Source organism: Phoca vitulina, unplaced genomic scaffold (assembly GCF_004348235.1).
Source record: "Phoca vitulina isolate PV1807 unplaced genomic scaffold, GSC_HSeal_1.0 scaffold5, whole genome shotgun sequence".
Classification (NCBI taxonomy): domain Eukaryota; kingdom Metazoa; phylum Chordata; class Mammalia; order Carnivora; family Phocidae; genus Phoca; species Phoca vitulina.
In genome coordinates this window covers 47,615,203-47,629,661 of record NW_022589708.1, presented here as the reverse complement: position 1 = coordinate 47,629,661, position 14,459 = coordinate 47,615,203, and the positions used below count along the sequence as shown (strand labels likewise).

General features: G+C 33.8%; 1 pseudogene; it reads left to right on the top strand.

Annotated features, from left to right (window-relative positions):
* The first annotated feature begins 4,170 nt into the window (after positions 1-4,170).
* Positions 4,171-14,459, top strand: part of LOC116631418 — a 10,832-nt pseudogene continuing 543 nt past the window's right edge.

Below are 14,459 nucleotides of genomic sequence, written 5' to 3'. Positions count from 1 at the left end.
TTTTCCAGTAGAAATAATAGATTTACATGGATCAATCTAATCTCTAGCCCTTTATTACCAAGAAAGGACTTTTTCTCTGAAAAGATTGGCTCCATTTCAGGGTAAAGCAGGAGCAAAAAGCACTCAGTTCCATCACAATAACTAATTGGAACCCCTAAGTGAAGTCAGATTATCTAGCTGAAAAGTGATCAACACTCTAAGTTAACTTGGTTTTCTAAAAACTTTATTATAAACACTAACATTTAAGAAGTTTTCTGTTTTGACCACCACTTTAAGGCAATTGTTTGCCCCTTTATTCAGTTCCCTTTTTCTATAGGGAAGTATGAAAACATAACCCATAACTCATACAGATGCCTAAAAAACTTTGGATATGATTGTTTTCTATAAATTTGACATTCTAGAGGAATACTTCCTGAGATCTTTAATATTCAACAGTGTGGTTATCACTATTGCAAGCTCATTTCCTCAGTTCTGAAATATGAAAAAGGGCCATAATATCTTCTCCATGTGATTATTTGGGGTTATTAAATTAATACTCCATCAATTGAAAACAAAGTGAAGCAAATGATAGTATCTCTCACTTGGTAATTATCTTATTTTAGCCTAGGAGACTAGAAATATGAATTATGTATCATAGATCTTCAAGAATATTTTAATAACTCAAAAAATGTTAAATTAATAAATTTGAATGGTATAAATGTTACAAAAATGACATAGTGACTAATCATATCATATTAACACTTATCAGAAGTGTGGCAGAGTTTAACATGCAGGTAAATTCCAGGTATAGTCAGTGAATGAGATACATAGACTGCAGCTGTCAGTAATATATAATCAGGAACTGGAGAATTTATGGGGTATATCCATGTGAAGAAAAGATTACAGGATTATCTGCATGTGTAGCATTAAGGAGTAGAGTCTACAGTGTACATCTTTTATATTGCAAAAGACAGGTTGAGTATGGTTGTAGACATGCAAGTTCTGTAATGTTCAACGGAAATTCTATTGTCTTTCTTCCCACTATGTGGAAAAAGAATAGTTTTGCTTTCATTTACATATTTATTTCAGTATTCTTGATCTATAAATGTATGCATTCTTTCAATTATCTTTTAAAATGATTATAAAATCTGCATGGTTCTTCCATAATTTAAGAAAATCTTTAACACATGTTTACTTTTATATCTGTATGATAGGCATATTTTTTATTTTTTCTTAGAATTATCTTTACAGTAATCACTCTTATAGTCAGTATCCTTCTACTGGGATTCCTTTTCTGCCTGAAATGGAAAATAGAGATATCTAAGTGCCTTGTAGTACCCAAGATGAAATCTGCTTTTCTTTCTTTCTTTTGGTGTCATAAACAAAGAGTTAGTCAGAAAACTGCTTTATCTCTTCACACGCCGCCTCCTCATCTGCTGGCAGAAATCAGCAACACAATTTTTCACTAACTAACTATATATTATAAATAAGAGTGTGTGGTCTGCATTCATTAGAAATACAAGAAGAAATGAATAGTGATGAATGGTTCTTTATTTGGGTGTCCCAGATACTTTCTGGGGAGTATTAGAATTTGGAATTGGATGTCAAGATCACTAATCCCTTAATCAGAAAACCTAGAAAGGCTTTCCATTTCTTGTTGCTTGATGAGACTTTTTAGAATAATGAGAAAGTCTCCAGCTATGTTATCACCAGTAAATACAGTAGTCCCCCCGACTTTTCCATGAGGGATAAGTTCCAAAACCCCCAGTGGATGCCTAAAACCATGGATAGTACCAAACCTTATATATATATATACACTATGTTTTTTTCCTGTACATATATACTTATGATAAAGTTTAATTTGTGAGTAGGCACAGTTAGAGATTAATAACAATAATTAATAATAAAATGGAATAATTATAATAATATGCTATAATAAAAGTTACATAAATATAGTCTCTCAACATATTTTACTGTACTCAACCTTCTTGTGATGATGTGAGTTGATGACATGCCTGCATGATGAGATAAAGTGGGGGGAATGGCATAGGCATTGTGACATAGCATTGGGCCATTATTGACTTTCTGATATGTCAGGAGGAGAATCATCTGCTTCTGGACCATGGTTTACTGCGGGTAATTAAAATTGTGGAAAGTGAAACCATGGATAAAGGGGATGCTGCTATACTTCAAATTTAATATTGAGCAACTTTATCAAAATATCTGACTGCTTGTAGATATTAGATGCATTTAAATAAATTAGAGACTTCTATATACTAAGTACTTGAACTATGATAAATATTTTAAATAGGGGGGTTGTAACTGTAAGCAAAAAGAAAAAATCCCCCAAATATAAATAAATATATTGTAATATAAAATCAAGTAGTGCTAAATGTTATAAAGCAAAAAAATAGGGTTGTGTGAGTAGGATAGATATTAAAATCAGATGATTAAGGAAGTCAATGAAAACACGAAATTTATATATAAATTGAAATGAAAAGGCTTGAATTACTTAATAAGAAGATTCAGTGCAACTGCTGACTAAGTGTTTCCTGTCTTTATTAGCTCACAAGGGGAGAAAACATATTGAAAATGACACAAAGGACCAATTTTTAGTCATGCATGATGGCACTGAACTAATCCAACTGCCAACCTCCCATTGATTTCAAAGGATCTGTATGCTCAGATCAGCTCTGCAGAGATGCAGAGCAAAGTGAGAAACTGACTCAGAGATACTTGACATCCAATATGTTTGATTCAGTTTTTCTAACACAGATGAACATAGCGTTCTCTCAGGTTAAAAAAAAAAAAAAAAAGGGGGAATTTTCTGTATGGCTCTATTGAACTTGGTTATTTTTACAAGTATTCCCTCTGATGATATTTCTTATGAATAATTAAATAATTCTTATTTTTCTTCTAATAAAGTGTTACTGAAAACTTGCATGAAAAATAGAAGAACTCAGCATCACATATTTTGAAAAAATATTTCCATCTGCTAAGAAAAGACATCATTGATTTATGAGCCTAAGGGATATAATTGGGGGCATTTTATATTATTGTGCAGTGCAAAAAAAAATCCATGTGGATAGATATAATTCAGAAATTATGTGTGTGTGTGTGTGTGTTTTAGTAAATCTAACAGTGACGATATCTGACTGAAGAAATGCTATCCACTAGATGACACTAGATCTTTGCTTCTAGAAGATCTGGCTAAAATCATTAATGAAGGTAGCTTCCCTAAACAACAGATTTTCATTGGAGACAAAATAATATTTTTTAAAGATTTATTTATTTATTTTAGAGAGAGGGAACATGCATACACATACAAGGGGTGGGGGGGGCAGAGGTAGAGGGAGAGAAGCAGGCTCCCCCGCTGAGCACAGAGCACAGTGCAGGACTCAATCCCACAACCCTGAGATCAAGACTGAGCCAAAATCAAGAGTTGGGCACTTAATGGACTGAAAATTCAACTTAATCCTCAAAGACTATAAAAATCTCAGCATAGGTCTTTCATTAAAAAAAAAAAAAGTTAAATTTTAGTCTCCATCCTTAGGTATTCTTCACATTACTGTAGAGCCCTTACTTAAAGTAACATAGTAGGGATTAAACAGGCATATATATATGCCTGTTTAATATATATGTTAATATATATATATAAAAATGTCATGTTTTCGTGTCTTCTAAGAGAGGGATAGAATCTTCTTAGATGGTAGGTTTCAAAAGATGCCAAAAGGTGCTTTATTTTGTCCTCAGCCATAATTACAATATATACAGGCATACCTCATTTTATTGTACTTTGTTTTATTGTGTTTCACAGATACTGCAGGTTTTTCTATAAACTAAAGTTTTGTGGCAACCTTGCACCTCGCAATGAGCAATTCTTTCAGTGCCATTTTCCAACATTGGCTCACTTTGTGTCACATTTTGGTAATTCTTGCAATATATCAAACTTCTTCATTACTATTATATTTCTTATGGTGATCTGTGATGAGTTCTCTTTGATTTTACTACTGTAATTATTTGGAGGCCCTACAAACCACACCCATATAAGATGGCAAACTTAATTGATGAATGTCGTTCATTCTGATTGTTCTACCAACTGGCTGTTCCCCAGTATCCTTCCCTCTCCTCGGGCCTTCCTATTCCCTGAGGAACAACAATATTGAAATTAAGCCAATTAATAACCCTACAATGGCATCTAAGTGTTCAAGTGAGAGGAAGAGTCACACACCTCACACTTTAAATCAAAGGCTAGAAATGATTAAGTTTAGTGAGCCAGGCATGTCATAAGACAAGATAGTCCAAAAGCTAGGCATCTTAAATGGAACAGTTAGCCAAGTTGTGCATATCAAAGGAATGTTCTTGAAGGAAACTAAAAGTGTTACTCCAGTGAATGCATAAATGATATTAAAGCAGAACAGCCTTATTGATGATATGGAGAAAGTTTTAGAGGTTTGCATAGGAGATCAAACCAGCCACATCCTTCCCTTAAGCCACAACCTAATCCAGAGCAAGGCCCTAACTCTCTTCAATTCTATGGAGGCTGAGAGAAGTGAGGAAGCTGCAGAAGAAAAGTTGGAAGCTAACAGAGGTTGGTTCATAAAGTTTAAGGAAAGAAGCAATATTTATACCATAAAAGTACAAGATGAAGCAGCAAGTGCTGATGTAGAAGCTACAGCAAGTTATCTAGAAGATCTGGCTAAGATCATTAATGAAGGTGGCTTCCCTAAACAACAGATTTTCATTGGAGACAAAATAATATTTTTTAAAGATTTATTTATTTATTTTAGAGAGAGGGAACATGCGTACACACACAAGGGGTGGGGAGGCAGAGGTAGAGGGAGAGAAGCAGGCTCCCCCGCTGAGCACAGAGCACAGTGCAGGACTTGATCCCACAACCCTGAGATCAAGACTGAGCCAAAATCAAGAGTTGGGCACTTAATGGACTGATCCGCCCAGGTGCCCCCAAAATAAACCTTCTATTGGAAGAAGATGCCATCTAGGACTTTCATAACTAGAGAGGAGAAGTCAATGCCTAGCTTCAAAGGACAGGCTGACTCTCTTGTTAGGGGCTAATACAGCTGGTGACTTCAAGTTGAAGCCCATGCACATTGACCATTCTGAAAATGTAAAGGTCCTTAAGAATTATGTTAAATCTACTCTGCCTCTGCCCTATAAATGAAACAAGAAATCCTAGGTGACAGCATATCTGTTTACAACATGGTTTTACTGACTATTTTAAGTCCAATGTTGAGACCTATTGCTCAGAAAGAGATTCCTTTCAAAATATTACTGCTCCCTGGCAATGCACCTGGTCACTTAAGAGCTCTGATGAAGATGTCCAACAAGACTAATGTTTTTGTGCCTGCTAACACAACATCCATTCTATAGCTCATGGGTCAAGGATTAATTTTGGCTTTCAAGCCTTATTATGTAAGATACATTTCATAAGGCTATAGTTGCCATAGATAGTGACTCCTCTGATGGATCTGAGCAAAGTAAATTGAAAACCTTCTGGAAAGGATTCACCACTATAGATGCCAATAAGAACATTTATGATTCATGGGAAGAGGTCAAAATTTCATCATTCACAGGAGTTTGGAAGAAGTTGATTCCAACCCTCACAGGTGACCTTGAGGGGCTTTGAGGAGTTCAAGACTTCAGGGGAGGTAGTGACTGCAGTTGTGGTGGAAATAGCAAGATAACTAGAATTAGATGTGGAACCAAAGATGTGACTGCATTTGCTGTAATCTCTTAATAAAATTTAAACAGATGAGAAGCTGCTTCTCATGGATGAGAAAAGAAAGTGGTTTCTTGAGATAGACTCTATACCTGGTGAAGATACTGTGAAGATGACTGAAATGTCAACAAAAGATATAGAATATTACTTAAACTTAGTTGATAAAGTAGTGGCAGGATTTGAGAAGATGGACTCCAATTTGGAAAGAAGTTCTATCATGGATAAATGTTATCGAACATCACATGTTACAGAGACATCATTTGTGAAAGGCAGAGTCAATCAGTGTGGCAAAATTCATTGTTGTCTTATATTAAGAAATTGCCACAGCCACCCCAGTCTTCATCAACCACTACCCTGATCTGTCAGCAGCCATCAACATTGATGAAATACCCTCCACCAGCAAAAAATATTATAACTCACTGAAAGCTCAGATGATGTTTGGAATTTTTTAGCTATAAAGTATTTTTAAGTAAGGTATGCACATTGTTTTTTTTTTTTTTTTTTTTTTTTTTTAGACATGTGCTACTGCACACTTAATAGATTATAGTATAATATAAGCATAACTTTTATATGTGGTAGGAAGCCCCCAAAAATTGTCTCACTTTGTCTTGACAAAATTATTTGTCTTGCTGTGTGGTCTGGAACCAACCCACAATATTTCTTTCCAAGGTAGGCCTGTACTATATTTGTTTCCATAAATCCTTCTAGTTTTAAGCTTAATTTATGTCTTCATATGCTGTTGTCTAATTTGTTTGTAAATAGGCCTTGAGACAACTTCTTCCAAATAGAGATTTTTATTGTCTGGGACCTGGGATATCAGAAACATTTTATCAGACACCTTTTATTCAATACATGAATAGAGGAATTAAACTTAATTTCTAAGAATTCATAATTAATTCCTAGATATATAATCAGTGATTAAAACAATAAAAAATACCAAAAATTAAAATTTGTAAATATTTTGCAATTACAAATAATCTAAGATTTAACAGATGACTTCAGTGCCATAGATATATACCCATACATGTCTGTATGATATAAGTGTATTGTCAAACATTCTTTCAATCATATTTTTCATCTTATCTATTACAATCTTTTCTTTCGGTGTTCAATACACTTTCCCAAAATAATAGTTTGTATTTTTAAAAAATTTACAGGTTGTTTACCAGAAAAATTTTATTCTTCACAAAAATGAAGGGAATGTTTTCTGTCTTGATCTATCTTTAAACAGAGAATGCCTACTGATTTTGTGATGAGCTTCAAGGAGCACAGAACAAGATGAAACAAGCCTAGTGTTACTGAGATCTGCCAGGCTGCAGGCGTGATTTGGTATATCACTGTGGTGTCTTAAAAGAGAACATTAATATATAGTGTTTGGGAAATTAATACTATGCATTACCCTGTGCTATACTCACAGTAATATTTTTCATCAGTGACTTTCTTGTTTCTGAAACAAAACTCATGATGACTTGCCCCTTTTTTTTTAATGGTAAAACTCACTTTTGTGAACTCATATAAGGAATTAACAGAAATCAAGACAACAGTTATATCTATTGATTAATTCATTGCATTATTTGGATAAATCCCTTACTAACTTGGAAGTGTGTTTGCATTCATTTAAAAATCTATCTATTCAAGGTACCTGGATTGTTCAGTCGGTTAAGCACCCAACTCTTGATCTCAGTGCAGGTCTTGATCTCAGGGTCATGAGTTCAAACCCCCCATTGGGTTCCATGCTGGGCGTGGAGCCTACTTTAAAAATAAATAAATAAATATTTATTTATTCAATCAACTTTTCTGTAAAATGAACTAGGCTCCTTTATATTGGACTCAACATGGAAGATATAAGGATAATTTAGACATGGTTTATTCTCTATGGAAGTTTAAAACTTGACAAGGAGGAAAAAAAAAAACTGGTGAATATATAAAGTAAGATTGATCAATAGAGCTTTGTGCAACAATAGAGTTATTCAGTATCTGTGCCGTCCATTACAGTAGCCACTAGCCGTGTATGGCTACTGACCACTTGAAATATGGCTAGTATAACTGATAAGGTGATACTTAAAATATATTTAATTTTAACTAATTTAAAATAAATAGCCACATACGTCTAGATGCTATCATATTGGACAGCGCAGATATATGGTAAGACATTTTATATATTTTATGTTGGGGAACAAATATACATTATATATTTTAAAAATCCTGATTTTTTAATATCTTCCTTCTTTGGACTTAGTACTTTTTTAAAAGATGGGACTATATCTGAGAATAAGACAGAACATAGAGAAATTTTTATCTAGAAGAGTGAAACAAAATATGTACGATATCTAGTGATGATTTCTCTGAACAAAAAGGCAAAAGCAAGGTAAGGTAATAAAAACTGTCTGCAAGTACTCTTCATAGAAGTGGGGACATTAGTGCTTTTATGATAAAGTGACATGTGAGTGCAGATTTCAGCAAAATGAGAGGAAAGAGCCAGGTTGATATTCAGAGAAAAATATTTCAAAGAAGCTGTAATAATGAGAGGTACAAAGACCCTGTGGCAGACACACTCTAAGGAGGGTCCTGGGATCCTCAGCTCTTGATATCTATGCTTGTGTCATCTTGAGTGTGGACAGAAACAGTGAGTTGCTTTTAACTGATGGAATAATGCAATGGTGATTAGATGTCACTTCTCCAATTACATTGCAAAAGGTTGCAATATCTCTCTTGCTAGAAGACTGTGTCTCTAGCTGGCGGATAAAACAAGTAGCCATTTTAAAGGGCTCATGTGGCCAGAAACTGAGGACAACCTCCTGCCAACAACTAGCTATGAAATGAGGGTGCGGACAGCCTCTCGCTGTGACAGCTAGCAAGAAACAGGCCCTTGGGTCAATAGGCCTCAAAAAGTAATTCCTGCCAAAATATGAGTTTTGACTCAGATCCTTCCAAATCAAACCTTAGATGAGACTGCCACCCAATCTGACGTTTTGATTACAGTGTTGTGGAGCTTGCAAAAGACCACCCTAGTTAGGTTATGCCTGGACTTCTGACCTACAGAGAGTGAGATGTTAAATGAGTGTTTTAAGCTGCTGTATCTATGGTGATGTTGTTATGTTAACATAGACCTTAAGGAAGAAGCACATTTTGCATGTTCTAAAATGCAAAATGGTAGTGAATAGGATCAAAGAGGAAGGAAAATGTCATTTAGAGTCTGAGCATTAATTTGCTATTTTTAAAAATTTGATTAAGAATAAAATTATAGGGGCGCCTGGGTGTCCCTGTCGGTTAAGCATCTGCCTTCAGCTCAGGTCATGATCCCAGGGTTCTGGGATCAAGTCCCTCATCATTCTCCTTGTTCAGTGGGGAGCCTGCTTCTCCCTCTCCCTCTGCCACCCCCCCGCCTGTGCTCACTCTTTCTCTCTGTCAAATAAATAAATAAAATCTTTAAAAAAAAAAGAATAAAATTATAGCAAGGGTTTCTGGGTGGCATGGTTGGTTAAGCATCAGACTCTTGGTTTTGGCTCAGGTCGTGATCTCTGGGTCATGGGATCAAGCCCCACGTTGGGCTCTGTTCTCATTGCAGAGTCTGCTTGAAATTCTCTCTTTCTCTCCCTCTGTCCCCCACGCTCTCTCTCTTTCTCTCTCTCAGATAAATAAATCTAAAAAAATAAAATTATAGCCATTTGGAGTGTTTCATTTTGAAGCTTATCATACTGTGCATTGAGAAATGTCTGTGTAGATACTAGGTGGAGAAAAACTGTAGGAGGCAAGACAAAGTAATAAGTAGGCCTATTAGTTGGCTATTGGGATAATCTGGATGAGAAATGAAGATGGCTGGCCTAGGGTGATAGCAGTGAAAGTGCTAGGAAGTATAAGAATTCTAGATATGTTTGAAAATGTGCCACGAAAGATTTGCTATTACTAGCGATTTGAAATGAGGATTATGAATAAAAAAAAGATTATAATGACTCTAAGATTTTTGGCTTCCCAGGTTTATATATGCATTTTCATTGAATACATTTATTTGTGATTTTTATAATACAGTTTTCCAAAAGTTGTATTTGGATTATTTTAATTCAATTGCACAAATATCTAACTGCCTTACTGTATGTCAGAGTAAGGTACATGGCTCATTATATATACAGATACGTATAAAGTGGGCAAGCCTACTAAAATCTATCATCAACCTCGGGTATTTACATTTTTGTGTGTGTGTGTGCTTTTTTGTTGTTTTAATGGGGTTTACTAATATGAACTCAGTGGATTTAAACCAAAGTAAAGGAATAAATAATAGGTAAATGACTATGACTATGTATTAATGGCTTATCACTGAGGAAGAAAACAACTTCAACAAAACATTAGGTTTTTATTTACTCATGAATTTATTAAATTTTTTCAAATAAATGATAAAATGTATTCTATTGTCTGTTAAAAATACCTAAATAGCTATTTTAGGTTTATATTTTATCATAAAGCAAGTATAAAATTTAAAGAGGTCATAACTGGCCTCATTTTTCACTTCTTTTCTTTTTTGAGTGTAGTTGATACATGAAATCACATTAGTTTCTGGCATAAGCATAGTGATTCAACAACACCATACATTATGCTGTGCTCACTGCTATCTGTCACCATGCAATGCTATCATGATTCCATTGGCTCTGTTCCCTATGCTGTACCTTTTATTCCCATGACTCATTAAATAACTGGAAGCCTGTATCTTCCACTCCTCTTCACCAATTGTACCCATGCTCCATCCCCCTTCCCCTGGTAACCATCAGTTTGTTCTCTGTATTTATACGCCTGATTCTGCTTTTTGTTTGTTTATTCATTTGTTGTGTTTTTTAGATTCCACATATAAGTGAAGTCATACAGTATTTGTTTTTCTGTGTCTGAACTTATTTTACTTAGCATAATGCCCTCTGGATCCATCCATGTTGTCCAAAATGACAAGATCACATCCTTTTTATGGATAAGTAATATTCTGTTGTATATATACATACCACATTCTCTTTATCCATTCCTCTATCAGGTGGGAACTTCAGCTGCTTCCATATCTTGCCAAATGCAAATGCTGCAATAAATATGGGGATGCATATATCTTTTCAAATTTTGTTTTCTTTGGATAAATACCAAGTAATAGGATTATTCAATTATATGGTATTTCTATTTTTAATTTTTTGAGGAACCTCCATACTGTTTTCCACAAGATATAGTAAAAAGCTGTAGAAATTAAAACAGCCTGGTATTGACACAAAAATAGACAGTTAGATCAATGGGACAGAATAGAGAGCCCAGGAATAAACCCATGATTATGTGGTCAATTAGTCTATGACAAAGAATAGAATGGGGAAAGGACAGTCTCATGATTAACTTTTTGTAAAAACAACAAAATACTGATCATTTAAAAACACTCATATTTACAAATATATAAACACAAAAATATTTTTAAAGTGTATGAAATCCCAGATATATAGGGATTTATATTTTTGGCTCTATTTATATAATCTTGTGTTATTTTTGTTCATCTTTCTATTTTCCTCCAACCACAGAATATGTACAAAATTTTCAGCAATAGAAAACTAGATAATTAGAACAATTACATAATTAGAACATTAGGTAAAATCATCTTTACAAAATAAATGAAACCATATCCTTCTAAACAGGCATATTTGAAACCACTCTTCTTTGGCTCATTTCAGCCCTATGATCTCAAAAAAAGAGATAAAGTATAACACTAACCTAATGGTAACTTATGAATAGCATACATAGGACAAGTTTTTCATCATCCAAGGTCACTTGTTTTATGAATTCCTCCCTAGATCACTTTGGCTTAGTACATCTTCAAAAATCCTCAGCACATTACAGTAGAACAAAATACAATAATATCTATAAAATAATTTTTTATATATATATATATATATATAACAACTTTTCCATGAATTTATTTCTTGAATGAATATGTAACATTTTCATCTTTGATTCATTTAGCACAATAACAGCTTTAACTCACACATGATTATTGTAGAATAGTTATTATTTAATAAAGGTTAAGTACACTGGAAATGAAGCATAAAATTGTTCGTAGTACAGACCTCTGAAGATCAGTAGGTCTTAAATATGCTCATATCTTCAGAGAATCATAGTAACATTTCTACCTACAGTATCTCAGTGACAAGTGTATTTGTTGGCCTGGAAATGTTGTGATGGTTAGATCCCTAAATCACTTGACTGTGGATATAAACACATTACTGATTAGTGTAGTATGTTGTATGAGGTTGCAATGAAGGGATGAATTAGGGAAAATTAGAAATGTGCATGTGCCCTTTCTAGATAAAAAAAAATGTAATAGACTAAATTACTTGTAAAGCATATTTCATGGTATTTTGAAAGGCGTTACAAAGTTTCACAGAAATAATTCAAATAACATCTTTCTAAAAATAATTTTTAAAAAGGGTAATGAGCTGTGTCCCATTCTACATTTCAGGATCTTTTAAATATAATGTTCCAGTGAAAATTACATTTCATTTCTCTAGCGATATATGGAATATTTTCAAACCATTACTTGTACATAGTATTTTTCTTTATATCTATTTCCTTTTTATTTTTAAATGTGAATGTATATGATGTTAATAGAAATCAAGAATTATAGTTACTAAATCTGGAACACTAGCACCATTTCTTTTGCTCCTTCAAACATGAACCTGCAGGGAAGGAATACAGTCACAGCCACTTGCAAAGTAGTTACACGTAAGTACATTTCATATGTAATTATGCCCCTAGGTTATAAGGGAAAGTATGAATAGGAATGAAAAAGTTGATAAAAACTGTGGCAATGAAGAAGTGATGATGTCTTTAATCTGCCTTTCCCCAAATATAGTCTATGAAAATCCTGATGGGCATCTACTAAATTATTATCTCAGGGCATTAAGTTTGGACATCTGCATTTTAAAGAAAACTACACCCTTGTTATACACAGTAACATTTAAAATGCCCTGAGTTGAATTATCTAAGAACACAGCATACTTGTAAATTGAATTTTATAGTTTCATATTACCTTCTTAGACTTCTTTGTTGCACTTTGTTTTATGATTAACTTATCAAAAGTTTATTTAGAAATTAAAATCTTTCAGTGAACTTATTTTCTTAAAAAGCCTACTCTAGAATGCAGGTAAAAGCCCTGTGCCATTGTCCCCATTCTCTGCAGCCTCCCCTAACTCTGTGCAACTCTCCATTGCCTCACAGAACTGTTTGAAAACTATCCCTCTATGCTCATTAGTGAACTAAAATTCCTTCAGTATATATACAGTTAAAAATATGTGATAAGGGATAGGTGTAAGACAAACCCTGTGATACTGCTTATATGGCAATAAAGTATTAAAATGCCTAGATACGCCGCCTTTACAACACCGTATCTGAAGTCACAAAATACACATCTCAGGGCAATTCATTGCTTTTGCTAGCAATTTTCCCTCTATGTTCTAGGACAATGTATCATGTCTGAAATTTCAACAAACTCACCTATTATATAATAATAATTGCTATTGTTAAGTTTCTTACAACTGTTTCATCTGAAAAGTATATTAATTTTGCTTCTCTAGAATAGCACAATCTGGTGATGTTATTCATTTATTCACACTCAATTACAAGTCGCTTGATTTACCTGCAGAAAAATTGTCTTCCAGGGTGAAATTAAAATATAAAAATCATCTAAGTATGTAATTCTAAAAATTAATTGCAGCTCTTTCTGTGGTATTACCATTGTTTAGCAACTGAACTATCATTATTGAATCTTTTCCATTTGCAGAAAGTATTTCTCAAACCTTTTGGCTACTCCCTCAGGAGAGCTGAGATACCAGTAGCACTTTGATATATTTGCTTGGCAACTTTTTCAGACAAGTGCATTTCCTCACAGAATCTAAGTGAAATTCCAGTCTTCTATGAGGAAAAATTTGTCCTTGTGATCAGATTCATTGCTTCAGGAGAAAGTAAGGACGTAGATATTTTTTCCTAACTCTACCTTAAAAGTTTGTCAATTGGGTATATGGGCACTATGGGCCTGACGACTCTCCTGTCCTATAGAAATATTTTGAAAGCCCAAGTTATAATCATCATAGTTAAAACCTTCAACATTACTGAATAAAAGATTAATAATGTTTCTCAGTCTTTCATATTTTTGTAAGCAAAATTAGGATCTGAGTTTATATTTATATGTATTGGATTTTTTATATAGTCATCTAAAGATATCAAAAATTGATTTTATTTTCTAATATGTAAGTGACTACATGTTTTCAGATTTGTAATTTTCATAAAGAAAAGACATAAAGCTTAAATAGACAGAAGTACATTCTCAGAGCAAGTAATTTCTATAGGATACAGCATTCTTAAAAGGCAGAAGTATTATTTAATAACCACAAAGATACCTTATCTGATAACAAAAATGGAAAAGGAATTATATACTCAGTAAGAAGCTAGAAGACAGGGTGTCCATTTGCCACTCTCAATACTATAATGGACTGAAATTATACTTATAGGAGCCACCTAAAGAAAAAAGCATTAAGATTGCCGTCTACCATTCTAATTCTGAAAAATGCAGAAGCTGTGATTAACAGCTGCCTACAATCTGCCCGAATAAGGATGCTTAAGAAAACATGGCTCACAGGACAATAGATCTGACCTATTGTAATGCCTGTGATGGTCAAGTGTGTGTATCAACTATACTAAAAAAAAAAAAAAAAAAAAAAAAAAAAAAAAAAAA